Consider the following 16568-nt stretch of genomic DNA (forward strand, 5'->3'; position numbering starts at 1 on the left):
CACAGCCATAGGAAAAATAGGAAGGTGAAAAGGGAGCCTAGTTAAATAAATGGTCTCAGCTCTCCAGCTCTGGAGATGTACCAGGGAAGGAAAAGAAGGTTTTTGTCATGGGCCTCCTCACTCTTCTTTTTCCAAAAGCTGACACCCCACCACCTCTCCGTGAAAAGTTTTCAACCTCCAATAACCTCGAGCATCCCACCCCACCCATCAGGTCAGAGAGTAATGGTATGTTTTCAGAAGTGTGGTGCAACATTTTCCCAACCATCACAGATCCTAATTGCCATTACTGAGTTTTGGGGTTCCCACACACCCCCTGCTCCAACTTAAACTGCTCTGCTTTATCCATAACCCCTGGGGGAAGGCAGGGAGTTAAAAACAACAACAATGCATGTAGGTAGTTCAGGTTAATCTTTTCAGCACTCATTAAGGAAGCATTTGTTTGCACAGCATGCCATCAGAATTACTGTAGCCCAGTCGCCCGATTCTATTAAGCCTTTCTGAAGCTAATAGCAGAAGTATTTTAGCCTTCATCAATGCCAGGAAAGAAAAAAAAAACCATAAGTGTCTCTCTAGGGTTTGTATTACACAATCTGACTTCAAAGACAGGGTACTTCATTAGCTTACTTCAGGGTCTGACTATGATGCACTCTGTTCCAGCAGCCTGAAAACCACATTTCCATTTCAATAGGCAGCACTGTCCTGAAATACTCCTAGGCCTTCAGACACAACATATTCTAGCTCCCGGTGCCAAACTCCTGCAAGACAACTTGCCTTTCCTTGCCTTTCAACTTCAAGTATTCAGAGACTGCCCTTAAGGTATGGGCAGAGGTGGGTATATCCCTTGCTGATCGCCTGGCTTTGCTACTATGGAAGCTTATTTTTTAGAGGAGCTGAAGGGGAAAAAAGTAAAATATTTATGCTCTTTTAAATACAGGAGATTTTGTGATTTTTCAGTTATTCGCTGCTGTAATTCTATGAGTCATAACTCGACTTTCAGTCAAGGATTGTTTGCTATCTTGTGTTTACCTTCTGCCAACTACAAACTACACTAAGAAAATACCGTGACAATTTAATTGGTGAAGCAATTGTCACGGGGGATACTTTATTAACATTGCAAGTGCTGACAGAAGAAACTCGACGTAATTGGCACAACGCTAAATAGCGGGAAAGCACTGAAGGAAGGAGACTGTGTGAGTTTTTCAGAGTTCTGTAAGCAAAGAAGATGTTGCTTCTTTCCAAGCACAGATACACTGATATACAGATACACTGAGCTGATTACCTCCACCAAAAATTCATTCAGCAAAGCAACTTGAAAAATTAAGGCCAGTTTTTAAAGAAAATCTATCTCCAGAGGTTTCGCTTTCTGCCTGAAAAAGCACGAGTCTGTTCTTCGCACATAGTCTAATGACTTGATGCTTTTTGTCAGTTGAATTTAAACACCTCCAAAAATGGACACGACATCCTTCTCTCCAGCAGCAACGTTCTGGAGTGACTGGCTGGTGTGTGCATATAAGTGTATATATATAGAGAGAGACACACACATACATATTTATATCTCTGTGTGTATATCTAAACATATCTATACATACCTAGAGATTTATAAATATGAAAACAAGTTTATTTTCTAACCTCTCCCCTCCCAGCTGTGACGCTCCACGCTTACAGCTTAATACTAGATAAAACAGACATTTCCCTTGAAGGTCTGCTGAACTGACCCTGTGAATTGCTGCTGTACCATTGCCAAGCCTTGGTAAACTCTACTACTGCTGTGCTCCCTCCTTTCGCTGTGCCAGGCTCCTGCTACCCTGGCGCAGCACTAGCAAGACACAGAGGCTGATGCTACAGTGAAACCCTGCCACCAGCAAAATCCCCAAAGTGCTTCAGGCTCAGCCTCTTTTCCACACAGGGAATTTCTATTTTGCTGGATAAGCGCATCATGTCTAACCCCGGGTTAGTTTCTGAAAAGTCACAGGAGGGCAAGAGGGGGAAGGGGTGAGCTGCAGCAAACTCCTGCTGCTTCCCTTCCCGCTGTTTGGGAAGGGCAGAGATGGGAGTGCTGACATGCCAGGAGTTACAGGAGGGAGAGTTGGGGAGGCCATGGTGAGAAAAGGCTGGGCTGTGCCACACAGAGAAACCCACTGAGCCTGCTGGAAAAAGATTGCACCACATGCCTAGACCAAAATCCAGTGGGAGACCATCAGTGATATTGGCCAGGCCTTTGAGAAGAATGACTGACTTTACCAAACAGCAGCTGATATTTCCAGTGAGGTTACAGGCATAAGTCCCTTCAGAGTCACACCAGCTCCCAGCAGCTGCTAATCCTGTTGAAACAGAATTGATTTTAATTTATTTATTTGTTTGTTTTTAGTTGAAATGCGTATTTTGTCTTTACAGGAAAAAAATACTGAAGGAGATGGAACGTTAAAAAAGGCAAATTGTACACTTGAGCCTTATTGCACAAAGCCCAAGTACCAGCTCCATATGCAGTTTTAGGCACTTCAGTTTCACACAATGGTCTAGAAACAAAAAGGGAAAGAAGAAAAGAAATAATGTACCTGGTATGATGATGCAAAGCTACACTGTTGTAAAACCACTAAGTAAGAATAGGACATGTGCCCTGCCCCAGTGGATGCCTCTGAAGCTTCACTTTAAATATCAGTAGCTCAGCAGCATGAAAACACCAAACAGCTCACTTGACAGGACCACCAGCCCGGTTGAGTAGCTCACTCACTGACAGAAAACCTTGGAATTTGATCTATCCAGCCTGTCCCACAGTAACTGCTCTCCAGCAGGTCCATCTATTCAAACCTATTCACCAAAACAACAGTCTTGATTGAAGATCTGTTTACCACCCTATGAATGCAGATAGTAATTTATCTCACCTTCTAAGATGCTGCTCTGCAGGTCTGGTGCCTGAGTCTTGCCTCTGCTAGAGGAGAGAATGAGATCTCAACTGTAACTCCTGCAGGGCAACAAAATAAGATTTTTATTTATATAACTGCAGAAAAATTTATATAATCTTTTAAAAATCATCCCTGATGTTTTTCTGAGAAACCAAATTCACAGCAGGAGACTAACTGCAAAATTTAACGCAGAACTCTAACAAAAATGTGAGCTATCTTGGGGTATAAAAATATGCTAGGAAAAAGAAATAGAAAAGGAAGCTTTATTTTTCAAGTTGGATTATTCTGCCACTTGCCTGTCCTATATATAGGTCTGGACCTGGTAGAAGCTCTGGTCCTTCTTGGGCTGCAACTGGTGAACAGGGATGTCCCAGAACAGAAAAATCTCCCCTCTTGTCCTCACCCAAATGTGCACCAGAACCACAGAGAGGGAATTGCTGAGCTGAAGTGCAGATGATTTCCACTGCATTGCCAGCATGGTCTGAATACCTACATTCATCCGTTACTGACACACCTTCGTACTTCAAGATATGAGAAGTACCCGTGCTCAGGAGAAAAAAAAATATTAAAAACACGATGATACAGAAATTACTGACACCTTTCTAGGAGAAAGAACCCAACCAAAGCAAAGGTAGGGACTGTAGCCATGTAAACAATGAGGAACTTCGTTCCCACTGATTTCTCTGTGTGGAGTTACAAGGCTGATTACCTTCATGATCATGAACATGCTGCTTAGTCCTTCTTTGCTGTTGGACCAGAAAAAATCCACCAGGAAACAGGGCTGTAAGAATTTGACAGTGCTCTCGGGGCAAGTCCCGCTCGTCTCCATGGGGAGAGAGTCTTGGTTTCAAAAGTAAGAATTTTACCTGTGTAAAAACTAAGGCAAGTCATTTTTTGCTTAACCAGTTTATTCTGAATCGAGAACAAGAGGGATAGATTTTAGATATTGTAAGTATAAGGAGCAATGCAATAATTGGCACTGTTGTTCAAAGAGAAGAGGCAGATACATTCAAAGACAATAGCAATGCCCATTATGCCTCAAGTTACATTGCAAGGAATATATTCCCGGTCGGGGCCCCTCCCCGGGCAGATGGAGCTCGTTAGCCCATAAGGCAATCCATCTACGTCCTGAGGACCTCGCTGCCACCGTCCAAGCGTGCTTGGCCCCGGCAGATGAACCTCAGGATTAAAGGGTGGGCTCAGTTCTGCGCACACTGTGTCTCACCTAAAAAATCCAATGCGCAGGCTGGAAGGTGTAAAAGACCTTCCCTGGTTCTTCATTCGCGAAGAGACTGGCCACACATTGCAAGGAAATTTGGCTCACTCTTCATTGGACACACAGACTTGGCTTTTAGCTAATCGCAGCAATCAGAAAGCTGTCCTGAATACACCTGAACTACTTATAGTTTTCTGTTGCCACACAGGGAGTCTGTGCCTTGTCAGGTAAAAGCATGCAAATTGGAGTTTGAGACCAGTGAGTAGAATTTATTTCAAAGAGAGAAAGAATCAGAGAGTAGATGTAGAGTCCCATTTCCCAGAAATAGTAAAACAAATGTCATTTAAGACCAAGTCCAACAATAGGCACCAATTCTATCCCATACTCGTGCAGTGTAGAAAGGTCTGACTGATTTGTTCACGGAGTACACATAACATTCAGTGAAAAACCACCCAAATGCTTTCTTAACCAGAAAGGACACAGTCTTTCACACTACAGCTTAAAGGTGTGTTTTAACAAGCGTTAAAAGAGTACAAATTTGTGCTTTTATACAACTTATGGCAGGAGGTTCCAAAATGAAACAGAACTTTCCACACTCTTCCTATTCCCCATACCACAGCCCGTTTGTTAGCAGTAACAACATGTGACATGTCACACAGGGGTCTGCTGAGCTGAGCTCCAGACCTCTGACCCTGAATCACTGATAAAGTCTTGACATGGAAAAAAGGGCAGCCCAAGTGCCTCCACAACAGCCAAGCTCTGGGATCCAGCAACGCCTGCCTTAATCCAGCTATCTCCTTTAAGTGCCTCCTACCACCATTATCAGAACCAGAAGTGAAGAGGTATTAGCAATGGAAAGATATTTTTGCACTGAGCTCTTTCACCGGCTGTGGCTCCTGCCTGACTCCCACTGCCCAGCCCGGCAGCCAGGGCCCAGCGAGGGGAGCACGTGTGTGCACAGACACGCGTGATGGCCCCCGCCTGCCATGAGGGCTGCTGGACGTGGGGTGCGTTCAAAGAGCGAGCCAAGTGACAACCAGCCAGCCATGACTTGGCATATTCATAGCACTTAATTTTCTTCCTTTCTGTTCCTGCCCTCCCCTAAGGACGAGATGGTCTAGGGGTGGTCCCGTAATCTCCCTTCACACCTCTCTCTTCCTGGACTTGGAGAAGGCAGAAGGAGAACACCAGTAGATGTCACTGCTTGTGGCTCCACATCTACAGACTAAAAACCAACCATATATGGGCAAGAAAGAATAATTAGCAGATACTGTTTCAGCCTTACCCCTCCTTTATCCATTAATGTCTTCAAAGACACCCCCTTCCTTCCCAAAATAAACCCGTCATTGAAACAACAGGATGGACACTTCACCTTGGCTGTCAGTACAACACGAGAAAATACACAAAACATTGACATATAATTCATCATTCTCAGGATTCAGCACTTGTCGTGTCTATCAGAATTTCTTTAGAGATCTCAAATACCAAAAAAGGAATCCTGCACTTGCTAGGAGAGTATCTTCCTAGCAATAAAGGGCTAGGGTCCTTAAATAAAAGCTGAAAATTCTGCATGAACTGATGATAAGAACAAATCATTAGTACTAAAAATGCAAATACACAGAGGATATATCATCCTCCTACACCAGCAGTATTTCTGATCAGCCAGTCTAAGTAAATCCAGCCCAGTATTTATGTACTCAATTTGCAGAAAAATACTTATTAAGGACAGAATTACAGTTTGTAATATGACAATGGTGCTACCATTAGCCTCCAACCAAGCATCACTGATCCAGGAGATTAAGATATTAGATAAAAAGAAACAAAACTTTATTGAAATAAGAAACATATATTTAGGGTGTTCAAAAAGTCTTAATGTTGCAGTATAGTGAGGACAGACTGTGACTAAAGCATCTGTTTGTATTCTTACAAGCCTTTTTAAAGCCAATTCCACCTTCCTGGATTCACTGAATGAGTAATCACTAGCATTCATTCATTTTATTGGGTGGGTTTTTTTTTTTTTCTTTTGCTTTTCTACCCTTCAGGAAGTTCCTGTTTCAAAATGTCTGTGTGGAGGCTGAGAGAGGAGCACCAGCTGTGGTTCCTGCACAAGATTTCTGGCCTTCTGGAAGAGCAGAGTACTGAGGAGCAGAGAGCTATTTTAAGGGCAGAGCTACTGGAGACTATTAAGACAACCAGCAGTCGCCATCCCCCTAACGAGCCCCACACCTAGTTTGCATGACTGAAGCCTCACACAGAGCAGCTCATTCCACTCAGGTTTGGCATTTAATATGGAGTAGAACTGGGTTCGGCTTTTTTTACTAGAGAGAGAACAGATACAAAGAAACACTGTAGAGATCCTATTTTCTGAGTCCTGCCAGCACCGAGTGTTCTCTGTGGTTCTCCCTCATTCCCAGCAGCAGGCAAGGTTTCAGTGGTGTGGGTGAGATTTCAAGCAGAAACACGCAGGCCACTCAACCATTAAGCCATTTAACCTTTAAAGGCTAAAGCTAAGTGACACAGCTAATCCACCAGTGAAAGTCTCTGTGTGCCCTGTTTCCCTGTAAGAGTGGCATTACAGCCACTGCAGAAGGCTGATAACAGGTTGCATTATCTCCCATATCATACTGGACCTATTTAAAATTTCTTAGGCTTCTCTCTATATGTAACATTAAATATAGCCATTGCTAATAACTTGGCTTAATTATTAGCTGATTTCTTCATATACATGCAGGCAGAAGATTTCAATTATTTTTAATTATATGGAAAGTTCCAAGTGTCTGTTTTATTCCATTAAGATCACTCAAAACTCTAGAAAACCTGCAAGCGCTTAATTCTTTAAATGATAGATTTTTAATTAATTTGAACTCAGGCTAATTAAAAGATTTGCAGACTACAACAATCTAGTTCATTTTGGAAAGGCAAGCTTTTGCAGCAAATACGCTCTATTTTCCGTTGAGATTAAAGATTCAGCCCCTATTTTAAGTGCAAAACCCTCTTCAGCCTTAACAGTGGAATTATAAATGACAGCAGGTAATAGAAGTGCTCCATTGGTTTGGACTCTAAGCTACAAAAAACACCTCCTGAGCCTACCCAAATCCACTGCTCCCTCTTGCATGACAGTCTGGGCATTGGAGACAGGAATAAGAGCAGCACTGTATAAAGGGGGAAACCAATGGCCGGCTTTGGCAGCCACAGCCAGCCAGCCTGCAACAAAATAAGGGAATTGTGTTTGCTAGGTACTCCATGGAAACACTTGCTTCTGTGGATAAATTCCAAAGGAAGGACAAAATATTGTACTTTAAATTTGTAACCAACAAAAATAAAGCTGTTGTTATGCTACAAATCTCTCCCCATCCACAGTTATTTTGTCCTCACCGATCAATTCCGATGTCACTGGGCAATTGGAAAGTGGCTCTGATGACAGCCCTACAAATCGGTAGCTGGCTAGAAGCTGGACTCTGAAGCCAACAGAGTTAGGAGTCGTTTTTCTCAAATTCAGGGGCCCAGAGGCCAGGCCAGCCAGCATCTCCATAAGTTCCAAACCAGCATCATGATATGCCATTTCCACCCTACTGCAACAACCTCCCCAGGGACAGAGCAGAGACCCCATTGCTGGAGGGTTTTAGGATGCTGTAGGACAAGGTGCTACACAATCTCATCCAGGCTCCCTTTCCCATCAAAGGATGGACCAGATGATCTCCCAAGGCCCCTTCCTACCTGGGCTGTTCTGTGATCACTAGGGGCATGGAGATGAGGAAACTTTTGTGTAGAGCAAAACAAGGACTGAAGGAGGACAAAGGACATGATTCCACCCTGCGTAAAATTTGCTGCTTTCAGTCTGCACCTCTTTAAATGTATGAAAGTCACCAAGTCCTTGACTGGCATGAACGAAATTGGATTTTCATCATGACACCTTCACACAGCTGCTGGCAACGAGCTTCCTTCATATACAAATATAGTTAATGTATACAGTGATTGTTGGCTTGATTTCTCCATTTAGAGTGAGTAATGCATATAGCCATAGTAACCAGCTCCTGCCTGAGTCCTCCTTCTCTGCTGAAGTCAATCCACTTATGCATGGCTCTGTGAAGAGCAGTTTACATTTCTCCTGGTTGGAAGAGCAGGCGAGGGAGATCTGGCTCTGCAGTTCTGCCACATGCTGCAGATACGACATGGAATGACCTTGGCTATTGTTCTGTAAGTGGTTTTCCAGCATGTCACATGCCTCTGTTACCCACTTATCGACCCACTTGAGTCTATATAAACCAGCCAATATTCTCTTTGCTAAGCAGGATTATTAAAAATGCAGCATCAATGTGCAGTAATATCTCCAAACACATTTTCCAGTCAAGGTATTAATAGTTTTAAGGTGTTGGAAAACCATTTTCAATGAGTTTATGAAGTTTCACAGCAAAATAGGCTTGTAGCTAGCATTTATATTAGCATTTTTCCTGCCTAAAGCATATTGAATCTGAGGACATTTAGCTTTTAATGCTTTAAAGATATGAGCATGCCAGAGCCTCTAACACAAGATAACAAAATCCAATTTCACTTGTGTAGATCAGCTTTTGTAAGTGTTGCTACCCAAGTGCTGAAGACCCAGATCTGATCTAAGCTTTATCCCTTCCTAAATGGGTAAAAATAAACACATTCTTTCTTGCCCTTTATGGAGACAAAAACATTGCAAAGAAGGGAGAACATGTGTGCTGTGAAGAACTGAGCCAAGCAGCAGAGATCACCTCAAAAGAGCATGTGGAAAATACTACTTTAGTTGTGGAGCCCTCTATAGTAAACAGTGGTGTTTAGATACAAAATAAACAGTTCAGATGGTAGCTTAGCCTGCAGACCTGTTCCTGGAAGAAGAGAAAAGCCTACCTCCTTCCCCAGAAAGCCCTAAAGAGATTACAGAGACCTTTGCACAAATAATACGTAGAGTTGAAGAAAAAGCTGAAAGCTATTGTGATATTTTAATTGCTACACAGCACCTTTCTGAATGAGAGGGAAGGCGGCCACTTGCATGAACTGTGAAAAGCAACTAGTTTAGACAGCACTAAAACAAGTTTGGCCTAAATTGCTGAGCTGAACTTTACCTTGGGCTATACACAAGTACAGAAGTTACCAGAGCCCTTCTGGCATCAGTAGCCCACTGAATCCCTGAGCTCTGAGGCATGAATGTAACTACTCAACAAAAAAATTACTGGTTTGTATCAGTGGTATGAACTGTCATTGTTTAATATTTCAGTCCAGCTGAGTTCTCATCCAGGCACATGTCCTTGTTAGATTTTCATGGGACTGATGATGTTTAATGACTCTGGGAGAAATCCAGGAAAATGTTATCACTGAACAACAGTCAGAGACTAACGCCAGACTTCAGCTACCTGATATAAAATTTTTATCACACTTCAGTGAATGGAAAATACTTCCCAAAGATTAGGACCACTCCTTCTATCTCTCCTCTAATTACTTTCTACCTCAAGTTCTGAGGAATGGAAGAACTTTGGGGAGGTGATGCTGTAGAGGACACTCTGTTTTCTGTAGTACAAGCCTCATGCTTCTTAGCCTGTGGGGCAAAACCCCACTCTTACATCCTTGCTATCCATAGCTGTAGTGCAGTAGCTTTTTAGATTACACACATCCCACGATAGCAAAATTCTTACACATTTAAAACACTGATAATTTAAACACTTTTCCTCTGAGACTCGCTGACATAAAGACATCAGCTTTATCTCAGTGGGATATCACGGAAAGATAGAGGAGACTTAACGACTGTCACCCTCCAACAAACAGCAAAGTTATCACCTGGAGAACTGTACCTCAGGACTTGCACTTGCTTGGGATCAGCCAAATGGCTTTTCACCTCCAGCAACTGTCATTTGCAATCTCCCTTGTGAGCAGACCCAGTAAGCTACTACAGCTTAGGTCTAGCTTCTATCCCTTCTTCTCACCAACTTATGAATAAACATGACAGTATCATCAGGCCTTGAGTAGTTAGATTTATAATAAACAAGGCTTGGGAGCAGGAGGGAAAGAGGGAAGGAAAAATGTCATTTGAGTACTCCAAGCTTCAGAAATAGAACAAAAATTGGAGGCTGTGTGACCTCGCTTCAGCACCTGCGTGCGTAAGCGCTCTGCTTCCAGCTCTGTGATTAGATGCTATTTTTCCCCTGGGGGCTCTGCCTCATTCTGCATATGAGATAGGTCTGCGTGGGGAGGAAGGCAGAGTCAGGTGGCAAAGGAGACTGCTGTCTGCATGTCCCTTTCCACTCTGTTTGCAGAAGCTGCCTTCTGTATGAGTCAGAAGTGGGAAGAGAAAGAGGATTTTAAGATTCAAGTAATTTCTTGCTGCATTAGTATGCCAGGAGACTTCACTACAATGGCAAGCAAGCCATTAACACAACTTTTAGACAGGCGACCACCATAACTGGCTTTATGTCCTATGTAAACTAGAGGTTGAAACTCCTGATTTGCACGGAAATGCCGAGTGGAAGCACATGGAAGTACTGCAGGTCAGGGCTGCAGGCAAAGCCATCAAGAACCAAATGGAGGTTTTCAACTTTTGACATAAAGAGTCCCAAATTAGCAGTTTACCCTAATGCATCTTGACTTCCTGTGGTTAACACAAAGGTAATTGAATGTAGATAGTGTAATGATAGGTACCATACAGAAATGAATGAGTGAGAGAGGCTACACAGTAGATATTCCATCTGGCTGTTTAACAGATAAATATCGGCAGATGTTCTTTGCACATATGGGCGTTTGAGCACCATCTAAGCAGCAGGAGCAGCCCTGAGCAGTCTGGGGGACAACAGTCACCTGGAGGGTAGCATGCATCAGACAGCCTAAAGACTGGGCAATCCAAGCACACCTTGCCTAAAAATATACAGCACTTCAGACACAGACACTAAACAGACATGATGCTGTTTCCCAGCATATTCACACACACACCTTACCAACATAAACAACTTCTGCCCTTGCTAGTGAAAGGCACAAAGGCATTTACCTGGCCTTTGCAGAACACAAGCAAAGCAACTGCACAATACCTCAAAGCATATTCTGAGGAGCTTTTTGGAGATGGAGCTTCTCAGTGCTGAAGCAATCCCCCAAACTGATGCTGAAATCTCTCTGAGATTCCCCACTGCCTTAGAAAGTCACAACAAAGAACTTGTATTGATTCACCTCATCTTGAATATAAGCAAGAAAATTAAAGGCTTCTTTTAAAACTAGACCCATTTCCAATTGCTAGATGCATGATAAAAATAAACCAAAGATATTTTTCCAAGCTTTAGGCTCAAAAGATAAAAGGAGAAACAATTAAGGCACTCAATATGACACATAAGCAAGAAGAAATGGCCCCCATCCTCCAAACAAGATTAAACAAAATATACTGTAACTGAGCAGCACTGGATTTTTTTCCCCCCTGGGGCTTATCAGTAGCCTCTCTGGCTTTTTAAATTACAATAGTTCTGTATTTCCTTCAAAGGTTATAGGGCATCCTGGCTGTGCTGTAAAAGAACTGAAATTCAACACTTGAGTATCAATGTAAGCAAATAATACACCTAGATAGATTATTCTGAAGAATAACTGAGTCAAAACAACAGCTGCTTACTTACAAAATTAGTTCTTAATAACTTAATACAGTGTAAAATCCTGAAACAGATTGTTAGCTCTTACTCTGAAGAAAAATTTAACCAGTGCAGTATTTGTTCTCTCGTGTAAAGGCTTAGCTACATATGGGTAAATCAAGGATTACCCATCCCTGCTATGTGGGAGATCCCACCAGTACGAGATGCTTGTTCTCCAGGCACAGATAACCTTTTCAAAGATTTACCTTGGCCCAAAGGAACAGGATCCTTTGGAATTTAATTAAATAACAACTCACAGGCCAGACTTAGAATAGAGACTCTGTAACATGAGCCAACCACATTCAAAGAAAACTGCAATCAACTATAATACTACAGTACCTTAGCCAAGGAAATCTGGGATCTTTCCACTCCTATCTTGGGATCTGGTGACACAATCTCACTCTTTCCCTGCACTTTCTCCTTTCCTTATTCCTGAGCATAAGCAGTGCAGGAAATGTGTCAGAGAAACAAACAAACAAAACTGTCTCTCTTAACCTCCCACCTTGCAACAAGGAATGTGCAAGCCACCTTCATCTCATTTCTCCAACACTGAAGAGTTCATTTCTGATGCAGAGCTTTTGGAGGAAAAGATGTTTTCAAGCCCTGCAAACAAGCAGTGTTTTCAAAGTCCATCTAAGCAATAAGAGTACAATGCCCACTCCCAAGTAATATATCTTGTCCTTGGCTTGTTCCTTCTTTCTTATGGAAAAAGCCCAGGGGTTTGTATCACACACAGTACATATCCCAGTATACTCTGTTCAGGACTGGGGTTGTGTACTGGCTGAAAAGATACTTCAGATCATTCCCAAATATGCATCAAGGTCCTCTGTGCCACCTTCTTTTCTGCCTCCCTACACCAAATAAAGTGTGTTTCATTACCTTCTTTCCTCAAGGTTGTGCCAAGCTCAGCTATTAGCCCAACAGCTTTGGATTCCATTTTGCAACTGTGCACATTTGATACGAGGTTGAACACTTCCTATTGTCGTTAGGACTTCTTGCCCAGACTGTGGCCAGTTTTGTCCACACAGTCCATTTTACAGGCTAGGCCAGAGCCTGCACTGCAAGACTAAAGGGAGTTGAATCCAGATACCTTTCCTCACAGCCAGGTGCCCTACCCCCAGCACCATCTTCTTTTTGTCAGCATCAAAAACACATAAGGCTAAAGGGGAAAGTTGCTGCCCCAATACTTTTGTTACACTGATTTCCCTTTTTGGTGGTTTCTCCACGAGAAGGGAAGACACTGGCAGAAGAAAGCAGCAGGCAGCAATGCTCTTACACGTTTCTCCTGGGAAGACAGGTAGTGGGGCAAACACCACAACAGTTCTGACAGCCATACACCAGGAGTTTGCATATTTCCATTTCCAAAGACATCCCCAGTACCAAACCAAACAAAATCTGTTATCATGAGCAAAGTGGCTGCAATGTTTGCTCAAAACCTAACGCAGCTCCAAAATAACGGGTCAGGAAGACACACTTCACATAAGGGATCCCCATAACTCCTGTCTGTTTTTTGACAAAAGCTAATGGCCACAAAAAACCCCTGACCCAAACCAACCCCCATCTTCTGGACTCAAACTTGCATTTAGAGCCCAGTTAGAAAGCCATGGGGGCACATAAGAGGACACATGGAGAGTTTCTACTCTAATGCTGAGCGTGAAACACACGCACAGACCCAGCTGGCTCTTCCTACTAGTTCCCCTTTATAGGAATCACTTGTGGTAAGACAAGATCTCCCAGCTGACCACCAGCAGCCAAGACCATCATGAAATCCCAGGTCAAAGGGCAACGTGTCCGAAGGCACACGAGGTTGCTCCTTAGGAAGAGTTTAACATATTGCAACTATCAGAACTCAGACACAGCAGATTCAAACACAAGCTGGACATAAAAATGAGTCATATTACCTTGTCATTTCTGTTCTGAAATGGACATCTTCTTGGAAACAGTTGCTTAATTTTTCCAACAGTGACCAGAACAATCCAAACTGTCATTCAGGAGGTGGGGAAGCACCTTGCCCTGGTTGTCAGGCATGGTCCAGGACTACCAGGATATTTACATTAACAGCTGTACAGCTTTCAGTGTGGTATAATTCAGCCTAACTCGTTACCCCTCATTTCTACATACTCCTAGGAAAGGAGCCAATTTAGATTGAACTGTGGTAGAGAGAGATGGATGCGTCACTGGGGATATAAAGCTGCAGACTGTTCCAAACCTCATCAGGCTGAGAAGGGAAATTGGTGAGATGGAAAGGAAGCATGCTTCAGTGAGCAAATCTGAAGATTTCCAAAGTAACCAGATGGGAACACATGGAGGAGTTTATTTATATATAAACCAACTTTGCAAGGTTGAAAGCATTTTTTGTGAAATAAGTACTTGCCTAAAAATACTTGCTCTTTGGCTGCTAACAATAAACTCCAAGAAAAAGGAGCAGAGAACCTCTTCTTACATCTTCACATGAACTCTTAAACCCAGCCTATAAAGCTGGGTGTCACAATTTCAGTGGAGTTTGTCCTATTTTTGGCCTGCACTTATTCCAGAAAAGTGCACCGTTAGAGAATACCTGGAGGACAAGACACACACCTCTGAATCAAAACTGTAAACCTAAACAAGACATAAGCCCTGACCAGTATTCAACACTTTTGGCACTGCTGAATCTGTAGGGTAAGTGGCTTTTAGATTTCTTCACTCAGATTTTTATGTTTTGTTTACACCACCACTAAATAAATCCTACTGTTCACCGTGAGCACCAAGTACTTCCTGAAACACCTATCCAAGATCACACCAGCTGTTCATTATATTGCTTATTTTAAACAGGCCTACTTACCAGCATGCATGTTTAGGATCTCTTAACCACAGCAAGGCCACGCTTTCAGTTTGTAAAGCTCAGAAGCGCTACCATTTGTGCAGGATATTAACTTGATCCTGAAGCTAAGAAAATTCCAGCCCAAGTTTCACAAGGCTGGGAGGAAAATGTTTTTTGCCCACATTAAGCTGCATGCACTAACACAGGCATTTTGGCCACATCAATAATAATAAGCAATAGCTCTGCCTTGTTTGCAATAGAGGTAAGTGTAGGAGGAGGACAAGGACAGCATAGGAGTTGGTTCAGGAAAAGCTTCACATCCCATCTTTTGTGTAGGTGAGGATGATCAACTGGACTTAATTCCAGAGTACCATTCGACAGCCTGATTTATCAAAGAGGTGGGAAAGACTCCACTAGTAGATTCAAACAGCACAAAAGAAAACCTTCCTAATTTCAATAAAAGACAGACTTCACCAGGGAAAAGCAAGTGGCAGGCACTGCCACTTGGAATCACTGGTAAGAGAGGTGGAGAGATGGAGAAACACGGGAAAGCAAAAGCCTAAAATAAACCACTAGCAGGGAAATGGAAAAAGATCAAAGAATGCAGAATCGATACTAAAGAGAAGGGGAGTGCTAAGGTGAAGACAACATAAAACAGGATGATGAACTGAAGAGTATTGACCCCAAACTACTATCTCATCATTCCCAATACCTACACAAAAGTGAACCAGAGAAAACACGCACTACAGAAAAATAAATACTGATTTTACAGCGTGATTGAAACAACGTACAAAGCCATATAGAACCATGCGCTGAATGGAAAACTTTCTCCAGCTTATGCAGGATAAAAAGCAGCTACTTTCAGATAAGAAGTACTAGAGTGCTCGATAGTGAGATGTAAGGATGCTCTGAACTAAGACATCTCAAAAGTCTCTGGTTGTAAAACAGGCAAATCGACAACCTGATGCAACACAGATAATTAAAAATCGACTCTGCTGAAGAGCTATTTGTTGTGCTGGTGCCAGCTACTCCCTGCACTGAATGAGGGAGCCTATGGGGAAAGAAAAAAAGTCCAATAGCACAGGATACAGCACATAACAGGAATGTTAAAACAGCAGAGGAAATACCTAACACTGATAATATCAAGATACCTAAAATCAAGCCCCATAACACAGGTATTTCTCTGCATGAACTAAGTGCAAAAATCTCTAGGCTTTTCTACAGTGAAGAGAGCTATACGTTTTGAACAAAACTTTAAAGAGGCATCAATTTATTTGCTAGTTCCATTAGCCACTATTCATTACCATTTGCGAAAACGCTGCCAGGAAAGAACACAGAAATGCTGTCAAAGTACCTTGATGTGCCCATGCATTTATCTGCGATGCAACCCTGAGTTCAGCACCACTTGGCTTAGAACAGCATACTGAAACACCACATTTTTGCGGGGGCGGGGAATATAATCACTATTTATATACTCTGGATTCTGTCATGAAAATGCCAAAGATTCATTTACCATTTCCTGCAGACAGGTACCTTATTGCTGCCTCACTCTGGGGAGCAGCTTCGTATTTTTGCCCTCCCATTCCACCCTCTGACAACAAAACCAAACCAGCATTTATCAGTGTAGTTCTTAACATGTTTGACATTTCCTACTAAAAGTTGTTTATTCGAGCACTTCCTAGTAGAAAAGGAGAAAAAAACCCCACCAAACACCTCCCCCCCAATGTTTACTTACCCTTTCCTCATGACCAAGAAAGTTAAAGAGAAGTGAGGCCATGTCTGCAAATTCATTTTGACACTAAAAATTTCTTAAGCCGTTAGACTGAAGCAAAGATGTATGGTTAATAAAGCTCTCCTTCCTAAATGAGTTTGCAAAATTCCACCAGACCCCTTTAACTCAGCAATTCTGATGATTATTTTTTTTTTTTTGTTAACCATGCTAAGCAATAACTGCATTATGAAGAAAGGCAACCAAACTGCATCAGCTGTGTACAAAGCTGGCAGTCATCCCTATAATTTACCTCACT

The sequence above is a fragment of the Empidonax traillii genome, unplaced genomic scaffold (assembly GCF_003031625.1).
Source record: "Empidonax traillii isolate 1590-97213 ecotype Southwest subspecies unplaced genomic scaffold, ASM303162v1 scaffold121:size1714817, whole genome shotgun sequence".
Lineage (NCBI taxonomy): Eukaryota > Metazoa > Chordata > Aves > Passeriformes > Tyrannidae > Empidonax > Empidonax traillii.